General features: G+C 43.4%; 1 protein-coding gene across 5 annotated transcripts in view; it reads left to right on the top strand.

Annotated features, from left to right (window-relative positions):
• The window catches only part of VDR (vitamin D receptor), a 227,083-nt gene that overhangs the window by 10,609 nt on the left and 196,672 nt on the right, over positions 1-19,802 (top strand). The window contains exon 1 of one of the 5 annotated variants that reach the window (XM_040425879.1): positions 8,722-8,743. The exons of the other annotated variants lie outside the window; for them this stretch is intronic. The gene's annotated coding sequence lies outside the window, so the exon portion shown is untranslated. Of the gene's footprint in view, positions 1-8,721; positions 8,744-19,802 lie in introns of those variants that run through there. 5 annotated transcript variants of the gene reach the window in all.

Genomic DNA, 19,802 nt, shown 5'->3' with positions numbered 1-19,802 from the left:
GTTGTTCAAGCATGGACAGATCTATGGGATGTCCAGCAGAACCAGGATCTAGGAAGGCATTAATCGTACAGCTGGTGCTCAGACGAGACAACTCTGCTACAGGGTAGCCAACGAAAAAGTTGCCCGCCTCCAACGATTGTATGACCATTCAAGTCAATGGGTCCGTGAAAAAACACGGAGGCACACAAGATTGTCATCCGCGTCCGTGATCCGTGTCCGTTTTTTTCCTATAATTTTCAAGGCAAACTTGACTTAGATTTTTTTTTTCACTTTTCTTGTCTGGTGATCCTCCAAAAATCAAGGAAGACACATGGAAGAAAAAACGGACACGTATCACAGAACAACGGAAACCCGTTTTGCGGACCGTGTAAAAATACTGTTGTGTGCATGAGGCCTTATTATGTGTTTTAGACACTTTTTGTGCCTCAATAGGGTTCTAAATAGAGTGATAAAATGCACAAAATGTATTTATACGACTGTATTAATAAATCTCCATCATTGTTCTTTACGGGTATAGTGAAGGCACCGTTTACTCTGCCCACTAAGGATTTTCTCAGACACAGTCAGATACATTCTGCTTGCTATGGCTCAGAAGGTACAGATACACTAGAGTGCAAGCCTTTCCGGAATATGGCTAATTTCACACAATTGTGTTCGGTCTGGGAAACCCACTCCATGTGATGGCTGTATTTCCCAGACCAAACTCTTTTAATCCGAACTTAAGGCATCATCACAGCATCAGATATATAATGCTGCAAGCTTGTGCTGGTCTATGCACTATATTCACATAAAGCCACGAGTACAGTACAGTAGGCCCACAATCGGGCAGGAACTGACAGCATAAGTCATTATGATGCTGTGAGTTCCAGTCAGAGGGGCAGTGTTCAGTCCTGGAAATGAAGCCATCACATCGAGTGGGTTTCCCGGACTGAATATGCTTGTGTGAAACTGGCCTTAATGTGCTAAATGAGGATCTCAAAAAATGCATTCCAATTCCCAGAACATCCCTTGGATATGAATATCAACCTTTACCACCAACTAGATTCAAGGGGTATTTCCATCACAGACAATGGCGGCATATCGCTATATGCCCCCATTATTTGATGGGGAACTCTGGGACCCACACCTACACCGAGAACGGAGCGACGAGAGTGGTGGCTGGAGGACCCCGGGTTTCCTGACGTCTGGCCACCGCCAAGCGCTCTCCTCATACAGGTGAATGGGAGCAGACTGCGCTTGCACGACCACCGCTTCCATTCACTTCCATGGGGCCGATGGAAATAGCCAAAACAGTGCTCGGCTATTTTCGGCGGCCCCAAAAAAATGAATGGAGGGCTGCTGCGCATGCGCAGTGCGCCCTCCACCACCTTCCCCGCTCCATTCTCGGTGTAGGTACGGGTCCCAGAGGTTGGACCTGCACCTATCAGACAATGGGGGCATATCCTAGCAATATGCCCCTATTGTCTGAGATGGGAATACCCCTTTAAAGTATAACTGTCGTATTATATATTTTTTTTTTTGGAGTATTGGATTGTGGTGATTAATATCTCCTTGGTGGCCCTATTTCAACTTTTCACTGTGTATTCAATTACCCCTTAATTCCACATTTTTGTTCCCTGTACTGCCTACTTTTACCTGTGCTTAAAATAGGGTTGCTAGGTATGTTCCATCTGTTGAAGGACAGAGCACAGAGCACGCAGCCTGCAAGGTCACATTACTGACAGCCAGGGACTGTAAGTAAATGATTAAAGCCAGGTCCTCCCCAGCAGCTGATAACAGTGCCTGGGCTGTGTGCACTTCTCCCTGTCCCTGCACTTGGCAGACGCTCCCTCACTTGTCAGAGCTGGAGAATGCAGAGCTGAAGCAGCGCACAACAGGGAAGGGAGATCTGCCATCTGCTCAGTGTATAAATGAAAGCAACATGTGGTAAGAGGACCCCTTTGTGCTGCAGGAGATTAACCCTTTAGGGGGAGGGCTCTGGTTACTGACACTTTTGGGGGGCTATTGTTACTGGCTAGTGAGGGCAGGCGGGATTAGCCTCAGGATGAGGGCAGTGGCGGCCATCTTAACTGAATAGTGAAATTGCAGTTTTATGCAGACTGGTTGCTAAGGGCTGAATCTTATTAACCACTTCCCATCTGGGTCCTTTGCCCCCTTCCTGACCAGGCCAAATTTTGCAAAACTGACATATCTCACTTTATGTGGTAATAACTTTGGAACGCCTTTATTTATCCAAGTCATTCAGAGATTGTTTTCTCGTGACACATTGTACTTCATGATAGTCATAAATTTGAGTCTAAATATTTCACCTTTATTTATGAAAAAATCCCAAATTTACCCAAAAATTTGAAAAATTCGCAATTTTCTAAATTTCAATTTCTCTGCTTTTAAAACAGAAAGTGATACCTCATAAAATATTTATTATTTAACATTCCCCATATGTCTACTTTATGTTGGCATCATTTTGGAAATGTCATTTTATTTTTTTAGGACGTTAGAAGGCTTAGAAGTTTAGAAGCAATTCTTCAAATTTTTAAGAAAATTGCCAAAACCCACTTTATAAGGACCAGTTCAGGTCTGAAGTCACTTTGTGGGGCCTACATAGTGGATACCCCCATAAATGACCCCATTGTAGAAACTACACCCCTCAAGGTATTCAAAACCGATTTTACAAACTTTGTTAACCCTTTAGGCGTTCCACAAGAATTAAAGGAAAATGGAGATCAAATTTTTAAATTTCACTTTTTTGGCAGATTTTCCATTTTAATCAATTTTTTTCTTTAACACATCGATGGTTAACAGCCAAACAAACTCAATATTTATTACCCAGATTCTGCGGTTTACAGAAACACCCCACATGTGGTCATAAACTGCTGTATGGGCACACGGCAGGGCGCAGAAGGAAAGGAACTCCACATGGTTTTTAGATGCCATGTCCCATTTGAAGCCCCCTGATGCACCCTTACAGTAGAAACTCCCAAGAAGTGACCCCATTTTGGAAACTAGGGGATAAGGTGCCAGTTTTATTAGTACTATTTTTGGGTACATATGATTTTTTTGATCATTCATTATAACACTTTATGGGGCAAGGTGACCAAAAAATTGGTTGTTTTAGCACAGTTTCTATTTATTTATTTTTACAGCGTTCACCTGAGGGGTTCAGTGACATTTTTATACAGCAGATTGTTACGGACGTGGCGATACCTAATATGTATACTTTTTCTCATTTATTAAAGTTTTACACAATAATAGCATTTTTGAAACCAAAAAATTATGTTTTAATGCGTCCATGTTCTGAGAGCTATAGTTTTTTTTTATTTTTTGAGAGATTTTCTTATGTAGGGGCTCATTTTTTGCAGGATGAGGTGACGGTTTTATTGGTACCATTTTGTGGGACATACGCGTTTTTGATCACTTGGTGTTGCACCTTTTGTGATGCAAGGTGACAAAAATTGCTTGTTTTGACACCGTTTTTTTAATTAATTTTTTACGGTGTTCACCCGAGGGGTTAGGTCATGTGATATTTTTATAGAGCTGGTTTTTACGGACGCGGCAATACTAAATATGTCTATTTTATTTTATTTTTTCTATTTTAAATTTTTTTTTTTATTCCTTACTTGGGATTTTTTTACATGTGAAACTTTTTTTTATTTTATTTTTTCAACCCTTTATTTTATTTTTATTTTATTTTACACTTTTCGTCCCCCATAAGGTCATACAAGACCTCTGGGGGACATTTACTTCACTTTTTATTTTTTTTTACACTGTTGATTTCTCCTGTAACTGGGGCTGACATAGTAGCCCCAGTTACAGGACAAATGCACCCCTATAGAGGCTGTACAGCAGCAATCCAGCGCTGTACAGCCTCACAGCAGGGCTGATCGAGGTCTCTGAGAGACCTCACACAGCCCCTGCACTCTCCGGTCACGGCGGTCACACGGTGAGCGCTGTGTCTGCAGCGATCGTGAAGGCAGGGACACCTGGGAACTGTCCCTGCCTTGTCTTAGGGTTGCCCTGCTGTCACTGACAGCGGGCAACCCGATCAACAGCTGCACGATTAGCGTGCAGCTGCTATTTCTGACAGGACGTTTTAAAACGTGCTGTCAGAAATAGACGTCCACCCATAGGACGTTTATATCCTATGGGCGGACGTGAGGCTGTTAAATATGGGATAAGTCAGTCTAATAGTAACTGATTCTGGAATATCATGTTATTAGTAACTACATATATGAAAATTGAAATTAGGGTCTAAGTGTGACAGTTATCCTTTAAATCATCCAGGGAAGGGTGCAAATCTTGACTACATGTATTAACATAAGTCCATAAGTTTCTTTCAGAAATAAGTTTTACAAATTGACTGTTTCTGCTTAAAGCACAAAATTGAGATGTTTCAGTTACATATTCTGCATTTAAAATTCAATGATATAGAATTATATAGAGATGGTGTACTTAGGGAAAATTGACTGAATTTCCAACCCATTGTTCTCAATACCTGGCTATCATCAACCACTAATGGCACTAAGATAGTTTTTGCTACATTATAAGGCATGTAGTGTCATATAGAGCACTTGTTTTAGTTGTTATGAGTAATGAACTTGAAGTGTTACCAGGAAGTAATCGTAATTCTATGAACTAGTACTTGAGGAATAAGTAAATCTGATCCCCTTTAAACCCCTTTTTACAGCATATATAATCTACATAAAAAGCTGGGGAACATTAAATTTTTTTTTTTTTTTTTTTACAAATCCTGTCCACAGCTATTCCCAATTCTGTTGGCTGCAGACAGGTGGCAAAAGAATAGTTTAGCTTCCAGTACTTGTATCTCCTGTGTTGCAGTCGAGCAGTTAAAAGGATTTTCTGAGACTTTTACACTAATGACCATTCTCTGGAAGGCTACTGCGAGCGCCAGTGCCTTCTCAAACAGCTGATCGGCGGGGGTACTGGGTGTCAGGCCCCCACAGATCAGATACTATGCAGCCAATAGCAGGCCATGACGGGGATGTCACCTGCAATGCTAGGGAGGCTTGTCCCCATTGCGGCCTGCCATTGGTTGCTTCCCCCCCCCTGTCGCTGAATGTTTTGGGGAGATGCAGCGGCGGCTGTGCAGGCTTTAGGAACGACGCGGGTGCTGGGGAGCCGGGTAAGTATAGCCTATATGAGGGGCCCGGGCATTGGGGCTGTATTAAAAGCTCACTGGTCATTTTTTAATGGCAGTCAGTGACAGACGTACAGATGTGTCCTTTCTTACCTTTTCTCTTGATTTTTGTTTGTGGTACTCTGTCGGGCAGTGTCAGCTTTTTTTTCCCGAAAGCTGGTCATCTCGTACCGCTCATCTCAGAATGTCTTGAACCAAAAGCAAACTGAGTGGCACTACATGACCAGCTTTGGGGGGAAAAACGTTGACTGTGCCCAACAGAGCATGACAAACGGTCAAGAGAAAAGGTAAAGAAGGACACATCTGTATAGGCATACTGCTCCATACGTCAGGCCATATGTTCAGTAGGAAACGTAGAAAAAATACAGAACACAGTGTAAATTTAGTTGTAGCTAGAAGAACATTGTTTGGCATACATGTTATACGGAAACATTCTTATGAAATAGTGGTTTCACGCGCCTCTGGTGGTTTTTGTGGCAGTTTTTTTTATCAAGGTTTTCGAGCCAAAGTCATAAGTGGATCGAGCAGACAGAAGAAGGCCTTCCTTTATAATTCCCATTACCTTTGTACCACCCTAAGAGTTCCTACACACATGAATTTACTTTCATGTTTTTTGAACACTAAAAAAAGCTATAAAAACTGAAATGGATATTCAGGTGCAAAGATTTCTACAACAGATCTGGTGCGTACAAACATTTTGCAACAGTACATACAACATAATCTGTTAAGCCTCTGATATGCAAAGGATATTGTATAACATGCTGAAGCCTTTATGCCAGTATAGGGTTAAAAAGTATGCCCTTCTAATCGCAAGTGTCAAATGACTTTGATCAAGTGGTTTTTGCTTCTGCAGTAGGTCTTCTCTGATAAATGGGTCACATGTTCCTCTATAGATTTGGAAGTTATATATAGCATGTTAATGTATACCTTGCAGGCTTGTTTATACTGCTTCGGCATTTAGAAGCTGAGCATATATGAGAGATAATATTCCTCTTTGGGAATAATAATTCCCTGCCTGACACCTCAAAGGGGTTGTGCAGAGATTTATTTTGGTGACCTATCCACAGGATAGGTCATGACTATCTGATCGGTGGGGGTCCGACACCCGGCACTAGTGTTCAGCGAATGGGGCTTCAGATCATTGATCCGAAGTCGTTTCAGTCAAACACTTCGATTTTAATGCTGTCTCTGTACAGCATTAAAATGTATTGCCTACGTGTAGGGAAACTTAGTTTGAGCCAAAGTCACGCAAGACTTCAATGAATTAATTTGGTATTTATTTCTGCATCTTTAAAAACATTTAAAAGTAGGAATCCGTAGTCTGGTTTGGTACCAGCTAGTACCTCGGTACTAAGGCTACTTTCACACCTGCGTTCGGGTGTCCGCTCGTGAGCTCCGTTTGAAGGGGCTCACGAGCGGCCCCGAACGCAGCCGTCCAGCCCTAATGCATTCTCAGTGGACGCGGATCCGCTGAGAATGCATCAGTCTGCCAGCGTTCAGCCTCCGCTCAGTGAGCGGACACCTGAACGTTGCTTGCAGCGTTCGGGTGTCCGCCTGGCCGTGCGGAGGCGAGCGGATCCGTCCAGACTTACAATGTAAGTCAATGGGGACGGATCCGTTTTGAAGATGACACAATATGGCTCAATCTTCAAACGGATCCGCCCCCATTGTTTTTCAAATGTAAAGTCTGGACGGATCCGTTCAGGCTACTTTCACACTTAGAAATTTTTCTAAGTTATAATGCAGACGGATCCGTTCTGAACGGATGCAAACGTCTGCATTATAGGAGCGGATCCGTCTGATGAAACATCAGACGGACCCGCTCCGAACGCTAGTGTGAAAGTAGCCTAAACCTGACTTCGGATTCCAAATTTTAAATGTTTTTAAAGATGCAGAAATAAATACCGAATTCATATAATTTTTTTTTTACATGTGAAACTTTTTTTTTTTTTTTTTTTTTTATAAAACACCGTATTATTATTTTTTTTTTATTTTACACTTTGTGTCCCCCATAAGGTCATACAAGACCTCTAGGGGACATTTAACTTCACTTTATTTTTTTTTCACTATTGATGTAATGAACGGCGTCACGCAAAGGGAGGGAAATGGGAAGGCCCTGTCCAAGGGAGAGGGAAAGGTGGTGACCCCTGACTCACCTTGCGGCTGGCACCTGACTGCCCTGACGTCCCTAGACTGGTTCCTCACCCGTACGCCGATCACGTGCCTAAACCTTGGCTTTCCCTAAGATGAGCCCTGTGTAGTGAACGGGGCGGTGGGAACACTAGTCCGCACCACTGACACTAAAGGAAAACACCAAGGAGAGGACAGACAATACAGACAAAACATATAATCCCAGGTGGGCGACAAAAGCAGACCACCAAGGCCCACAGGGATCCGGAGGGTAACTCTCTGGAACAACAACCAGGGATCACAGCTACTCAGCTCCAGTGGGTCAGTATAGAAGTCCAGGCAGGAAGCTCTATATCTGGCAACCAGAGAAGTGGGAGAGGGGAATATAAGGAGGTTGGGATTGCTGGACAAGAAACAGCTGAGGAGAAGGAGCTACGAATCCCTGAGTGAGCCAAAAAGGGTTGCAAGGCAAACCCAGAAAGCTACCATAAAGAAACAGCACTATGTTTCTACATAGAGCGCGCAGCCACCCGCTGCGACTTCCTGACCCCGGGTATAACGGAGTCAGGCGTGGCTCTTGACACCCTCGTGACAATTGATTTCTCCTGTAACTGGGAGTAGCCCCAGTTACAGGAGAAACCCCCCCCCCAGAGATGCTGTACAGCATAATACAGCCCTGTACAGCCTCAGTGCAGGGCTGATGGAGGTCTGTTGAAGACCACCAAGCTGGGACAGGAAGCAGCAGATCGCTTCCTGATCTGTATACACAGCGCTCATTCAGAGCTGTGTATACCGCGGTCCAGAAGGCAGGGACACCAAGGAACGGTCCCTGCCTTCTCTCTGGGGTGCCCTGCTGTCACTGACAGCGGGCCCCCACTCGGTAGCTGCACAATTAGCGTGCAGCTGCTATCTCTGAAAAGACATTCTAAACCGTCTAATCAGAGATAAACCCGACAGCCCAAGACGTTTGTAGTCAATGGGCGGTCGAGAAGTGGTTAACCATGCTTTAATAAGTCAAGTTTTATACTATATACCGTATATCTTGGACGCTGGAGCACTCACCCTTTGATACTGTGATTACTGTCCACCAGAGGTCCAGCTTGCTGCTTCCTGCCATCTTCTCATAAACTCTCTTAACTGTACCTGGCGGCTTTGAGCTGATTCGTATACATAAGTAGCCATTTTATATGATCAGCCGCTCAGTCATCCATAAGCACAGGGACCTGCATTGCTCTTTCAAATTCATACAAGAAAATCCAATTACTTTATCTTCTCGTTAATTCAAATACAAAATACACTTAAAGCATGCCTCCGTATTAAAAGTTTGCATAATAACTGTGCTTCATTGTAGAATCATAACTGTGAAGAAACAGGTCTTTTTGGGCTTCTCTTATGTCCTCCTCAGCCATATTATTCCCTATTTCAGCTGCACAAATAGATGCATTTCTCTCACAAGCAGTGAGTGTCTCCCTTCTGTAGAATATGCCAGTACTGTACTGCAATGGCATCACTTCCCTTACTTCCTACTATACTTGTTTACTTCTAGGAAGATCAGAAAGCTGACAAGGAGGGAGAGATCAGACACACAGGGGCTTCTTAGGCTGTGTGGAGGCAGTGCATTTATCACGCTCAGGAGCTTAGCTAGCTCTGACATGCCCCCATTTCCTGTGAACTGTCTGTTACCAGAGATGGATCTAGCCTAATAACAGAAAGATGACTGCAAATTAAGTGGAAGTGAGACCCATAGTGGCCATGACTTTACAGCTTTTTGTTAGGGGGGACGCAGGCATACTTTTCAAATTAAAGGGGTTGTCCAAGTTATTTCTTTGTTCTTTGTATGTTTCTAACTAGGCAAATGAAAGGACTTTACAGTTGACTTACTTTATCTCCAGTTGCTGGTTTCTCAGATTTTATTGAGGGTCACATGACCTGTGATTTCAGCTTCTCTCCCTGCTCTGATGATGATTTGTGCACAAGCCTGAAAGAGCAGATGTGTGTCTGTACACCAGACGTCACTGTGCTGGCCACGCCCCCCTGCTTTGCCTGCTGCTGCTGCTGCTCTCTGCCCTGTGTCTCCCTCCCACTGGATACTTCAGGAAAGATTAACCCCTTCAAGAGCACAGACTCAGGGCTGAAGGCTTTACTGAGTAGCTGCAGGCAGTCAGGGTACAAATGCTGGTCACAGGAGCTGACAGACTAGAGGAGTTCTGCACAAGAACAGGTAGGGAGAAGATCCTGTGTGTATCAGCAGTGTCATTGTACAGCTGGGACTTGTAGTCCTACAAATACAACATGCTGCTGAGTCTCCCAGCAGGCAGACATGTCACTCAGGGCAGCACTTATATTCACTCCCTTTGCAGAGCAGGGGGAGGGGCAGAGATTGTTGTTATTGTAGGTAAACAAAGGGCCAGAAGAGAACCAGGGAAATGAGGAAATATAATTATTTTTTTTTTACCTAAAACTTGCTTAGTTCAGTTATATATTGCTGCCCATCAGATTTACAGTGCTACCGTATTTTTCGCCCTATAAGACGCATCGGCCCATAAGACGTACCTAGAATTTTAAGGAGGAAAATAAGAAAAAAAAATTTTTTAACCAAAAGGTGTGCTTTTGGTGGGTTTTGAACTAATGGTGGTCTGTGCATGACACTACTTTGGGGGATCTGTGGATGGCACTGTTATGGGGGGGGGGGGGTGATCTGTGGATGGCACTGTTATGGGTGGTGGATCTGTGGATGGCACTGCTATATATGTCTCACCCACAGATCCCCCACCCCATAATACTGGCATCCACAGATGCCCTAATATACGGGAGCTAAACCTGTGGGAGGGGCCGGTGTCATGCAAATGCGGCGGGGCCGGTGCGGTCACTGTACTCCGGCCCCACCGCTTACTCACTGCTTTATCGCAGACTGCGATGTAAAATGGCAGCATTTGCCCCATAAGACGCGGGGGAATTTTCCCCCCACTTTTTTTGGGGGGGGGAGTGCATCTTATGGGGCAAAAAATACGGTATATATATTTTTTTCATAACTCGGACATCCCCTTTAAGTTATTTAGAAATTTGCTAATTACACCATTCTCTATTACAGGGATCAGGAACCTTCAGCACTCCAGCTGTTGTGAAACTACAACTCCCAGCATGATCTTTTCACTTCTGTGGGAGTTCAGAGAACAACCAAGCAGGTGTGCATGATGGGAGATGTAGTTTCACAACGCCTAGAATGTCGGAGGTTGCCTACCCCTGCTCTGTTAAATGACAGTAAATTGTGTTTGCTAATGTTCTCCATTTTCAGCAAGCATCACAGCAGAGTCGATGTTGGAGATGGAGAAGAGCATGCTAGATCCTACTTGCGACGTTCTGAGGGACTCCATCCCCTTTCTCAAGCATGTGTGCAAATTTCCATTATCCAAAGTGTATACCATAATTATTTAGGACCTACAAAATAGCCATAAAAATAATTAATTAATACTATTAAAGGGCTAAAAACAAATCAAACAATCAGAGCAGCAATATATAAAATCTTCACATAAAATAAATATGCAAATATACAATATGATTAAGTTGATCTGAAGAACACTCCATGCAAAAAGACAAGGGTAAACAATCTTAACCCCAATCATCTGGAGGCAAAACAAAAAACATATGTAATAAACAGTATAAATAATATAACAAAAACAAAGACAGGTGCACTCTGCGGTCTTACTAAGCCCTCAAACTGGTGTTAAAATTGAGAGATTAACCAACATGTCCTACGTGAGGACATGTCTGAGCCCGAGCACCGCGCCAAGGTTTCTCAAGTAGCTCGGGACCTAACGCTAAACCTACCTGGGCCGTGTGGGCAATACCAGGAGCCAGTGGGTCAATTACAGGAGCGCAAGGTCCGACTCAAAGCAATCTCCCGTTTTGGTCCCCGAGCCACTTAGTTATCACTTTTGCCTTATGGCACGGTGCTCCATCGTGCTGGAAAATGCATTGTTCTTCACTAAACTGTTGTTGGATTGTTGGAAGAAGTTGGTGTTGGAGGGTGTTTTGGTACCATTCTTTATTCATGGCTGTGTTTTTGGGCAAAATTGTGAGTGAGCCCACTCCCTTGGATGAGAAGCAACCCCACACATGAATGGTCTCAGGATGCTTTACTGTTGGCATGACACAGGACTGATGGTAGCGCTCACCTTTTCTTCTCCGGACAAGCCTTTTTCCAGATGCCCCAAACAATCGGAAAGAGGCTTCATCAGAGAATATGACTTTGCCCCAGTCCTCAGCAGTCCATTCACCATACTTTCTGCAGAAGATCAATCTGTCCCTGATGGGGTTTTTTTTGAGAGAAGTGGCTTCTTTGCTCCCCTTCTTGACACCAGGCCATCTTCCAAAAGTCTTCGCCTCACTGTGCGTGCAGATGTGCTCACACCTGCCTGCTGCCATTCCTGAGCAAGCTCTGCACTGGTGGCACTCCGATCCCGCAGCTGAATCCTCTTTAGGAGACGATCCTGGCGCTTGCTGGACTTTCTTGGACGCCCTGAAGCCTTCTTAACAAGAATTGAACCTCTTTCCTTGAAGTTCTTGATGATCCTATAAATTGTTGATTGAGGTGCAATCTTAGTAGCCACAATATCCTTGCCTGTGAAGCCATTTTTATGCAACGCAATGATGGCTGCACGCGTTTCTTTGCAGGTCACCATGGTTAACAATGAAAGAACAATGATTTCAAGCATCCCCCTCCTTTTAACATGTCAAGTCTGCCATTTTAACCCAATCAGCCTGACATAATGATCTCCAGCCTTGTGCTCGTCAACATTCTCACCTGAGTTAACAAGACGATTACTGAAATGATCTCAGCAGGTCCTTTAATGACAGCAATGAAATGCAGTGGAAAGTTTTTTTTGGGATTAAGTTAAATTTCATGGCAAAGAAGGACTATGCAATTCATCTGATCACTCTTCATAACATTCTGGAGTATATTTAAATTGCTATTATAAAAACTTAAGCAGCAACTTTTCCAATTTCCAATATTTATGTAATTCTCAAAACTTTTGGCCACGACTGTAGATGGAAATAAAGGCACATTCAGACTAGAAGTTTCTACACCTCCAATAAATTCAAAATACAAACTACAAATTGGCGTGGTATTAAAAAGCAGGAAGTGCTCAACCCCATATGCAGTGGTGCATCTATGGGGGGGGGGGGGCAGACCACAAGGACTCTCTCCTTTCAAGTGAATTTTATCTACTGTCCTATGACTGTTTAATACTATTCAGTAACGCTGCACCTTTCAGGGACCCTTGTTTCATAGTTTGCATCACTGACTATATGCCGTGCTCTACAGAATATGATGATAAATTAATATATATAACCTATTACTTGTATTGAAACACTAGTTTTAGAGTTTAGTACACAGTCAAGAAACATGTTCTAATAAAGCTGCCTGCTAATGCCGAGCTGCAGTATTACAACACCGTGTTCTCAGGGATTGTTTTGCTGTTGGAAACCGGGAATGCAATGCGGGCTACCTGAAAACATGGTCATATTTAAAAGGTTGTACCACTTTCATCTACACTTAAGGGGGTGGGCTTTGATTTAGGAGGAAATAGCCTAAGTCTGCTTTTGTACTGCTGTAAAATAGGCGCATTTATACCTGAGCTGAACTTAAAGACCTGTCTCCACGAAATGCAATGCAATCTGCAGGGAGCACGGTGTAGAGCTGGAAGAGCTAAACAGATTGATATTTATTTTTGTAGGAAAAGATTCAGCAAAACTTATAATTTTTACATTTAAACCTCTACTATTTCTGATTTCATTGTTGACGGGGGGGAGGTGTTAGCATTCCCTGTGTAAGTGTATATAGACAGATAGCTGTCAGGCATAGCTATCAATCACTGATAACACCTCCCTGTATACAACTATCAGTAACTGACAGAGCGCCGCCCCCCGCACTGCCTGCTGTTATCGGAGCTAAGACCTAGTAAGGTATACAGTAAAGAGATCACCAATGAATAAAGTTAAAGTTACTGATTAGTTTTTAAATGTATTCCTGTGAGCGTCGGGGGGGGGGGGGGGGAGAGAGAATCTGTGGATGGCACCGTTTAGGGGGGGGGGGGGATCTGTGGATGACACCGTTTAGGGGAGGGGGATCAGCTCCCTGCTGTTGTGTGCACAGGGCAGCAGGGAGAGTGTAAAGTCCTATTCACCCTAATAGAGCTCTATTAGGGTGAATATTACAAGGGTTCTACGTTCTAGCCCTTAAGGAGACTAATAGTTATTAAATAAAAAGTAAAAAAAAGTTTAAACACGCCCCCCCAAATATAGAAAACAATATATCGCAATATATATCGCATATCGCACATGCTTAAAATTATATCGCAATATAGATTTTAGGCCATATCGCCCACCCCTAAATACATATACATATATACAGTGGCGGAAATAATTATTTGACCTCTCACTGATTTTGTAAGTTTGTCCAATGACAAAGAAATGAAAAGTCTCAGAACAGTATCATTTCAATGGTAGGTTTATTGTAACAGTGGCAGATAGCACATCAAAAGGAAAATCGAAAAAATAACTTTAAATAAAAGATAGCAACTGATTTGCATTTCATTGAGTGAAATAAGTATTTGAACCCCTACCAACCATTAAGAGTTCTGGCTCCCACAGAGTGGTTAGACACTTCTACTCAATTAGTCACCCTCATTAAGGACACCTGTCTTAACTAGTCACCTGTATAAAAGACACCTGTCCACAGAATCAATCAATCAAGCAGACTCCAAACTCTCCAACATGGGAAAGACCAAAGAGCTGTCCAAGGATGTCAGAGACAAAATTGTAGACCTGCACAAGGCTGGAATGGGCTACAAAACCATTAGCAAGAAGCTGGGAGAGAAGGTGACAACTGTTGGTGCGATTGTTCGAAAATGGAAGGAGCACAAAATGACCATCAATCGACCTCGCTCTGGGGCTCCACGCAAGATCTCACCTCGTGGGGTGTCAATGGTTCTGAGAAAGGTGAAAAAGCATCCTAGAACTACACGGGAGGAGTTAGTTAATGACCTCAAATTAGCAGGGACCACAGTCACCAAGAAAACCATTGGAAACACATTACACCGCAATGGATTAAAATCCTGCAGGGCTCGCAAGGTCCCCCTGCTCAGGAAGGCACATGTGCAGGCCCGTCTGAAGTTTGCCAATGAACACCTGAATGATTCAGAGAGTGACTGGGAGAAGGTGCTGTGGTCTGATGAGACCAAAATAGAGCTCTTTGGCATTAACTCAACTCGCTGTGTTTGGAGGAAGAAAAATGCTACCTATGACCCCCAAAACACCGTCCCCACCGTCAAGCATGGGGGGTGGAAACATTTTGCTTTGGGGGTGTTTTTCTGCTAAGGGCACAGGACAACTTATTCGCATAAACGGGAAAATGGACGGAGCCATGTATCGTGAAATCCTGAGCGACAACCTCCTTCCCTCTGCCAGGAAACTGAAAATGGGTCGTGGATGGGTGTTCCAGCACGACAATGACCCAAAACATACAGCAAAGGCAACAAAGGAGTGGCTCAAGAAGAAGCACATTAAGGTCATGGAGTGGCCTAGTCAGTCTCCGGACCTTAATCCAATCGAAAACCTATGGAGGGAGCTCAAGCTCAGAGTTGCACAGAGACAGCCTCGAAACCTTAGGGATTTAGAGATGATCTGCAAAGAGGAGTGGACCAACATTCCTCCTAAAATGTGCGCAAACTTGGTCATCAATTACAAGAAACGTTTGACCTCTGTGCTTGCAAACAAGGGTTTTTCCACCAAGTATTAAGTCTTTTTTTGTTAGAGGGTTCAAATACTTATTTCACTCAATGAAATGCAAATCAGTTGCTATCTTTTATTTAAAGTTATTTTTTCGATTTTCCTTTTGATGTGCTATCTGCCACTGTTACAATAAACCTACCATTGAAATGATACTGTTCTGAGACTTTTCATTTCTTTGTCATTGGACAAACTTACAAAATCAGTGAGGGGTCAAATAATTATTTCCGCCACTGTATACACAGAGAATGCTAACGCCTCCTCCATGTAAAACTGTCAGTGACTGACAACTATCTCTGTATACTTACTTACACAGAGAATGCTATCAATCACTGAGTACAGCTCTTAGTGACTAACAGATACCTCTCTATACACACTTACACAGAGAATGCTATCAATCACTGATGACAATTCCTCACACAGATATGGTGTATAAATTACAGGTTTTACGGTTTAACTTTTCCCACTAAAATATATATCAGTCTGCTCAGTTCCTTTAAATCACCGCAGGTTTTACCCAAACTCTGAATGTAGTTGTTTACAGGTATTTATGGCATTGTAAGTTCAGCACAGTTAAGTTTAGGAACCAGACACCCCTGCAGCGGGGTAAAGAGAGCCCGGCCAAGAAAACTGGAGGGATGGAGCAGGATCTTTCGGGTAAGTACTTACCTGTTCTTTATCTCAGGTGAATCCCAGGGGTTGTCTAGTTTCCTCCTTAAACGGGACAATGCCTTTAAATTACAGAATGTCAAAATGTTGCGATTGCAGTACAAAGCCAAAATTCACCATTTATACACTAGATCAGACCCTCTAAATACAGACTCTTGACCAGACCCACTAAAAATATACAGAACCTATAAATGCATACAGACACCCTAATAAAATACAGACTCTCACAGACCCCCCCCCCCCATAGCCCTTCAAATAATTGACCCCAGACCAGAATACCTAAATTACTCCAGATCGAAATAAATATGGACCCATAAAAAAATAGACTGTAGACACAAAAAAGAACTGTCTTATTAAATGACCCAGACCCCATTTATAGAGATACTGTACACTTATTTGCTGTGGATTTACAGTAATTCTGGCTCTGCATTATTTTTCATTAGTCCAGATATTACAAAGCAATGTGGTGGTGGGGTTATTAAAGGGGGTTTCTGGGACTTATCTATTGGTGCCCTATCTTTTGTCATCAATATCAGATCAACAGGGTTCACATGAATAGGAGCAGCGCCGCAGTAACCAGGCCTGGCCACCGTTGACGGATCCGTGTGGTTCCACCACTGGAGATTTTAAAAACAGCTGATTGATGGGGGTCCCAAAAGCTGGACCCCTGCCGATCTGATATTGATAACTTATTCTAAGCCCTGGAAGACCCCATAAAGACTAATTTCTTATGTCAGTCTTAATAAAAAATATCGCTCTTAGTAAATTTGGTGCAGGAGCATCAGAACATGAAATCTATGCCAGCAAGAAGCTGCTGTCAGTGGAATTGATGGCAGTTTTCTGGAGCAAGTACTGTTAAGTTTGTCTCGTAAGCCTCGTGTCCTCCCATTCATTTTTAGAAAAGTGGCAAGTGTGGTGTAAAGTTGCAAATCTTGTCACAAATGGAGTTCTGCTCCAAAATCCGTGACTTTTGTGCTCCAGAGATCGGTGTAGAAGCATTAATAGATCCCTCCTGTGGTGGAAATTCTTACTTATCGGTGGCAAAGTGGTTTTTGGCTCTTCTGAGCGCCACTGCCCAATATTTGAGGGACAAAGTTCTGTAGAACATATCCAAAGATACAGTAGAGAAATGTAGACTTTACCTTCAAACCCTACACTGTTGTGAACTTTGACACGCATCATGTTGTTACGTTGGACAAAGGCCAAGGTAATGTTATTTATCACTGAGGTAGTGATATTTATGAGACTGGCAAATAGCTGAGCTACAGTATATAGTACATGTATCCACCAATTATGATTTTGGCTTCAAAAACTGCATCAGAAAGCCTAAACTTGTGATACTCCACTAGAGGTAGAGTTCCCTAGGGCAGGTATCAGCGACCATCGGCACTCCAGCTGTTGTGAAACTACAACTCCCAGCATGCAATTCTACTCTGCTACTCTTGTAATGCCCACAGAAATGAAAAGAGGATTCTGGGAATTGTAGTTTCAGAACATCTGGAGTGCCGGAGGTTGCTGATCCCTGCCCTAGGGGGAATCAGACATGGCACTTTTGCCACTGCAGTGACTACATTGTTATAAATGAAAGAGGATGATCACAGCAGCATACCCAGTGCGTCATTTATTGGAAGCCTTGAGTGCACACGCAAAGTACGACGTTTCGGCTACGCACTAGCCTTTGTCAAGTATCAAGTACTTGACAAAGGCTACTGCGTAGCCGAAACGTCGTACTTTGTTTGTGTGTGCACTCAAGGCTTCCAATAAATGACGCACTGGATATGCTGCTGTGATCATCCTCTTTCATTGCTGTTCCTGGACTGCTGTGGATCTGCGGTCCCATCGCGGCTGTTGCATTCCGGTTTTAAAGGTCTAAAGGTCCGATTGTGCTGCTCTACTACCTATTATTTGTACATTGTTATAAATGTGATTATAAAAAAAAATGTTCACACAATCTGGTGACACGTGTTTTTGGCCATGCTGCTTTTTTGTTTGCAGTTTTCCATAATAGCATTTTCTTAGGAATCAAAACGGAGATAGCTTTTGCACAAAAACTGGCATTAAAGAGGACCCGTCACCTCTCCTGACACGACTGCTTTAGTGACTGCTTGTATTCCCCAGAAGAATTCTGGAGCATCAGCTTTTATGACTCTATGATGTGCCATTCCTGCATTATTCCTGCTACACGTTAACAAAGACTTACTAGCAGTTTCCAATCAAGGTCCATCTGGGTGCTGTCAACTGGGGGGTGTCCCTGCACAATCAAACACTGACAGCACTGATTGGATAATGTCAAACTGCACAGGGACACATCCCCAACTGGAAACACCCAGCTGGACCTTCATTGCAAGTTGCTAGTAATTCATAACTTCTGGCAGGATAATAAAGGATTGGCACAACATAGAATCGTACAAATAGATGCTCCAGAATTGTTATTACAAGTGGGATGCAAGTTCATTGGTGATTAAATACTTGTGAACCCTTCAGAATTTTCTTTATTCTGCATAAATTTTACCTAAAACAACATCAACTTTTCACAAAAGTCCTAAAAATATTAGACTTTGTAATTTAACTATTGAGGAAAATGGTCCAATATCACGTGTCTGTGAGTGGCAAAAAGATGTGAGCTTTTAGTATCTGGTGTAACCCATTGTACAGCAATAATTGCAACTAAGGCGGTCATTTACTAATTGATATACAGGGCCGGCTCCAGGTTCATGTGGGCCCTTGGGCGATGAAGTCTCAGTGGGCCCCTTAACACAGTGATAAATCTCTGAGTACAGATAATATTGTAGATGTCCCCTGCAGTCCTATGTAACAGCACAGGTAACACTAGTGCTAATAATGTCTTAGTGTTACCTGCAGTCCTATGTAAAACCACAGATAACACTAATGCTGATATTGTGGTAGTGTTACCTACATCCTTAATGTGCCTCTCTCATGGACTCCATGCTGGCGGTGCTGCCTCCTCTTCCTTCTTCTTCTTGCCCCGCACAGAACGTCCTGATGCAGCAGCATCAAGACATAAAAACACTGTGGGCATGGTGATGTTGACACACACACACACACACACACACACACACACGGGGACATATGCAGACACACACACGGACACATACACACACACACACGGACACATACACACACACACACGGACACATACACACACACAGGGACACATACACACACACACAGGGACACATACACACACACACAGGGACACATACACACACACACACAGGGACACATACACACACACACAGGGACACATACACACACACACACACAGGGACACATACACACACACACACACAGGGACACATACACACACACACAGGGACGGACACACACACAGGGACACATACACACACACACAGACACAGGGACACATATACACACACACACACAGGTACACATACACACACACACACACAGGGACACACACACACACACATTATATATATATATATATATATATAATATATACACACAGGGACACACACACATACAGGGACACACACACACACATACACACACACAGGGACACATACACACACACACACGGACACATATACACACACACACACACACACACACACGGACACATATACACACACACACACACGGACACATATACACACACACACGGACACATATACACATACACACACACACGGACACACAGACACACACACACACAGGGACACATATACACACGCAGGGACACATACACACACGGACACACAGACACACACACACACACACACAGGGACACATATACACACGCAGGGACACATACACACACACACGCAGGGACACATACACACACGGACACAGGGACACATACACACACGGACACAGGGACACATACACACACGGACACAGGGACACATACACACACACACACAGGGACACATACACACACACAGGGACACATACACACACACGGACACACACACACACAGGGACACACACACACAGGGACACACTCACACACAGGGACACACACACACACACACACGGACAGACACACACACACACATACATACAGGGACACACA

Source organism: Bufo bufo, chromosome 3, assembly GCF_905171765.1.
Source record: "Bufo bufo chromosome 3, aBufBuf1.1, whole genome shotgun sequence".
NCBI lineage: Eukaryota > Metazoa > Chordata > Amphibia > Anura > Bufonidae > Bufo > Bufo bufo.
Note: the sequence above shows the minus strand (reverse complement) of the source record. Positions and strands in the feature narration are given on the sequence as shown.